At 38.9% G+C, this 5,157-nt stretch overlaps 1 non-coding gene across 1 annotated transcript; it reads left to right on the plus strand.

Moving 5' to 3' along the window:
- Positions 1-2,048: 2,048 nt before the first annotated feature.
- On the plus strand, positions 2,049-2,156 carry LOC112793277 (small nucleolar RNA R71). The gene has a single exon (XR_003197978.1). It is a non-coding gene; the product is annotated as a small nucleolar RNA R71 (small nucleolar RNA).
- Positions 2,157-5,157: the final 3,001 nt, after the last annotated feature.

A 5,157-nucleotide genomic window follows, 5' to 3' on the forward strand; every position in this document is an offset into this window, starting at 1 on the left:
TGCTGCCCTTTTCTGGCGTTAAACGCCGGGCTGGTGTCCCTTTCTGGCGTTAAACGCCAGTCTGGTGCCCCTTTCTGGCGTTAAACGCCCAGAATGGTGCCAGACTGGGCGTTAAACGCCCATTTGCTGCCCTTACTGGCGTTTAAACGCCAGCAAGCTTTCCCTCCAGAGTTTACTGCTTTTCTTTCTATTTTTCATTCTATTTTTGCTTTTTCAATTAATTTTGTGACTTCACATGATCATCAACCTACAGAAAACATAAAATAACAAAAGGAAAATAGATAAATATAACATTGGGTTGCCTCCCAACAAGCGCTTCTTTAATGTCAGTAGCTTGACAGTGGGCTCTCATGGAGCCTCACAGATGTTCAGAGCAATATTGGAACCTTCCAACACCAAACTTAGAGTTTGAATGTGGGGGTTCAACACCAAACTTAGAATTTGGTTGTGGCCTCCCAACACCAAACTTAGAGTTTGACTGTGGGGCTCTGTTTGACTCTGTTTTAAGAGAAGCTCTTCATGCTTCCTCTCCATGGTTACAGAGGGATATCCTTGAGCTTTAAACACAAAGGATTCTTCATTCACTTGAATGATCAATTCTCCTCTGTCAACATCAATCACAGCCTTTGCTGTGGCTAGGAAGGGTCTGCCAAGGATGATGGATTCATCCATGCACTTCCCAGTCTCTAGGACTATGAAATCAGCAGGGATGTAATAGTCTTCAATCTTTACCAGAACATCCTCTACAAGTCCATAAGCCTGTTTTCTTGAATTGTCTGCCATCTCTAGTGAGATTCTTGTAGCTTATACCTCAAAAATCCTTAGCTTCTCCATTACAGAGAGAGAGGCATAAGGTTTATGCTTGACCCTAGGTCACACAAGGCCTTCTCAAAGGTCATGGTGCCTAATGTACAAGGTATTGAGAACTTCCCAGGGTCCTGTCTCTTTTGAGGTAATCTCTGCCTAGTCAAGTCATCCAATTCTTTGGTGAGCAGAAGGGGTTCATCCTCCCAAGTCTCATTACCAAATAACTTGTCATTTAGCTTCATGATTGCTCCAAGGTACTTAGCAACTTGCTCTTCAGTGACATCTTCGTCCTCTTCAGAGGAAGAATATTCATCAAAGCTCATGAATGGCAGAAGTAAATCCAATGGAATCTCTATGGTCTCAGTGTGAGCCTTAGATTCCCATGGTTCCTCATTAGGGAACTCATTGGAGGCCAGTGGACGTCCATTGAGGTCTTCCTCAGTGGCGCTCACTGCCTCTTTCTCCTCTCAAAATTCGGCCATGTTGATGGCCTTACACTCTCCTTTTGGATTTTCTTCTGTATTACTTGGAAGAGTACTAGGAGGGAGTTCAGTAACTTTCTTACTCAGCTGACCCACTTGTGCCTCCAAGTTTCTAATGGAGGACCTTGTTTCAGTCATGAAACTTTGAGTGGTTTTGATTAGATCAGAGACCATGGTTGTTAAGTCAGAGTGGCTCTGCTTAGAATTCTCTGTCTGTTGTTGAGAAGATGATGGAAAAGGCTTGCCATTGCCAAACCTGTTTCTTCCACCATTATTGTTGTTGAAACCTTGTTAAGGTCTCTGTTGATCCTTCCATGAGAGATTTGGATGATTTCTCCATGAAGGATTATAGGTGTTTCCATAGGGTTCTCCTATGTAATTCACCTCTTCCATTGAAGGGTTCTCATGATCATAAGCTTCTTCTTCAGATGAAGCGTCCTTAGTACTGCCTGGTGCAGCTTGCATTCCAGACAGACTTTGAGAAATCATATTGACTTGCTGAGTCAATATTTTGTTCTGAGCCAATATGGCATTCAGAGTATCAATCTCTAGAACTCCTTTCTTCTGATTCGTCCCATTGTTCACAGGATTCCTTTCAGAAGTGTACATGAATTGGTTATTTGCAACCATTTCAATGAGTTCTTGAGCTTCTACAGGCATCTTCTTCAGATGAAGAGATCCTCCAGCAGAGCTGTCCAATGACATCTTGGATAGTTCAGACAGACCATCATAGAAAATACCTATGATGCTCCATTCAGAAAGCATGTCAGAAGGACACTTTCTGATCAATTGTTTGTATCTTTCCCAAGCTTCATAGAGGGATTCACCTTCCTTCTGTCTGAAGGTTTGGACTTTCACTCTAAGCTTACTCAATTTTTGAGGAGGAAAGAACTTTGCCAAGAAGGCATTGACTAACTTTTCCCAAGAGTTCAAGCTTTCTTTAGGTTGTGAGTCCAACCATATCCTAGCTCTGTCTCTTACAGCAAAAGGGAATAGCATAAGTCTATAGACCTCAGGGTCAACCCCATTGGTCTTGACAATGTCACAGATTTGCAAGAATTCAGCTAAAAACTGATGAGGATCTTCCAATGAAATCCATGGAACTTGCAATTCTGTTGCATTAGAGAAACTAATTGAGGCTTAAGCTCAAAGTTGTTTGCTCCAATGGCAGGGATGGAGATGCTTCTCCCATAGAAGTCGGGAGTAGGTGCAGTAAAGTCACCCATCACCTTCCTTGCATTGTTTGCATTGTTGTTGTTTTCGGCTGTCATGTCTTCTTCTTTGAAGATTTCTGTTAGGTCCTATACAGAGAATTGTGGTTTCGCTTTTCTTAGCTTTCGCTTCAAGGTCCTTTCAGGTTCAGGGTCAACTTCAACAAGAATGCCTTTGTCTTTACTCCTACTCATATGAAAGACAAGAAAACAAGAAAATATGGAGTCCTCTATGTCACAGTATAGAGATTCCTTGAGGTGTCAGAGGAAAAGAAGAATAGAAGGAGGAGGTAGAAGAATTCGAACTTATCAAGAGAGATAGAGTTTGAATTGTGTATTGAGGAGGAGTGTTAGTCCATAAATAGAAGGATGTGAGAAGAGGGAAAGAAATTTTCGAAAATTAAACTGAATTAATTAAAAGAAATTTTGAAAAATGGTAATTGATTTTCGAAAACTAAGATTGGGAAAGAAATTAAGTGAAATTTGAAAAAGATTTTGAAATTAAAAAGCAAAAAGATATGATTGAAACTATTTTGAAAAAGATGTGATTAAGAAGATATGATTGAAAAGATATAGTTTTAAAAAGATATGATTGAAAAGATATGATTGAACAACAATTTAAAAAAAGATTTGATTTTTAAAATTAATGACTTGGCTAACAAGAAATTTAAAAGATATGATTCAGACATTAAACCTTTCTCAACAGAAAAGGCAACATACTTGAAATGTTGAATCAAATCATTAATTGTTAGCAAGTATTTTAGAAAATGGAAAGAAATTGATGTTGAAAATATATGATTGAAAAGATATGATTTGAAAAAGATTTGATTTTGAAAAATTATGAAAACTTGAAAAAAATTTGAATTAAAAACAAAATCTTCCCTCTTGTGCCATCCTGGCGTTAAACGCCCAGAATGGTATCCATTCTGGCGTTTAACGCCCAAAATGCTACCCTTTTGGGCGTTAAACACCCAGCCAGGTACCCTGGCTGGCGTTTAAATGCCAATTTTCCTTTTTCACTGGGCGTTTTGAACGCCCAGCTTTTTCTGTGTAATTCCTCTGCTTTATGTTCTGAATCTTCAATTCTCTGTATTATTGACTTGAAAAGACACATATTAAGAATTTCTTTTGGATTTTTAATAATGAGGAATAATTAAAATGAAACTAAGATCAAATAAACAATGCATGCAAGACACCAAACTTAGAAGTTTGTATACTATTGACACTAACAAATTGAGAATGCATATGAAAAACAACAGAACACTCAAGACAAGAGAATTTAAAGATCAGAGCAAGGAAATCATCAAGAACAACTTGAAGATCAATGAAGAACATAATGCATGTGATTTTCGAAAATTAGAAGACTAAAAACATGCAATGGACACCAAACTTAAAATGAGACACTAGACTCAAACAAGAAACATAAAATATTTTTGGTTTTTATGATTTTGTAATTTTTTTGGTTTTTTGAAAATTATGTGGAAAAAGAAAATGAAGAGGATCAAAACTTTTAATAAGAATTCCAGGAATCACTTCTGAACAGAAAGAGCAGTTACTTAGTGTGCTGAGGAGGCACAAGAAAGAAATTGGGTAGAGTTTAGCAGACATAGTAGGAATCGACCCTCAAGTTTGTGAGCATAGAATATTTTTAAAAGAAGGAGCAAGACCCATTCGTCAACCCCAAAGAAGACTGAACCCACTATCTTAGAGGTTGTTGGTGCACGAAATTGTGATCATCAATGGCGCCATCAACATGGTACGCTCAATTGCAATCTCAACTCTTTATCACAACTTCGCACAACTAACCAGCAAGTGCACTGGGTCGTCCAAGTAATAAACCTTACGCGAGTAAGGGTCAATCCCACGGAGATTGTTGGTATGAAGCAAGCTATGGTCATCTTGTAAATCTCAGTCAGGCGGATTCAAATGGTTATGGAGGATTAATAATTAAAAGATGAAAAAACATAAAATAAAGATAGAGATACTTAGCTAATTCATTGGTGAGAATTTCAGATAAGCGTATGGAGATGCTTTGTCCCTTCCGTCTCTCTGCTTTCCTACTGTCTTCATCCAATCCTTCTTACTCCTTTCCATGGCAAGCTGTATGTTGGGCATCACCGTTGTCAATGGCTACAGTCCCGTCCTCTCAGTGAAAATGTTCAACGCGCTCTGTCACAGCACGGCTATTCATCTGTCGGTTCTCGATCATGTCGGAATAGAATCCAGTGATTCTTTTGCGTCTGTCACTAACGCCCCACAATCGCGAGTTTGAAGCTCGTCACAGTCATTCAATCCTTGAATCCTACTCAGAATACCACAGACAAGGTTTAGACTATCCGGATTCTCTTGAATGCCGCCATCAATTCTAGCTTATACCACGAAGATTCCGATTAAGGGATCCAAGAGATATCCACTCAATCTAAGGTAGAACGAAGGTGCTTGTCAGGCACACGTTCATAGGTGAGAATGATGATGAGTGTCACGGATCATCACATTCATCAAGTTGAGGAACAAGTGATATCTTAGAACAAGAATAAGCTGAATTGAATAGAAGAACAATAGTAATTGCATTGATACTCGAGGTACAGCAGAGCTCCACACCTTAATCTATGGTGTGTAGAAACTCCACCGTTGAAAATACATAAGAACAAGGTCTA

The sequence above is a fragment of the Arachis hypogaea genome, chromosome 3 (genome assembly GCF_003086295.3).
Source record: "Arachis hypogaea cultivar Tifrunner chromosome 3, arahy.Tifrunner.gnm2.J5K5, whole genome shotgun sequence".
Lineage (NCBI taxonomy): Eukaryota > Viridiplantae > Streptophyta > Magnoliopsida > Fabales > Fabaceae > Arachis > Arachis hypogaea.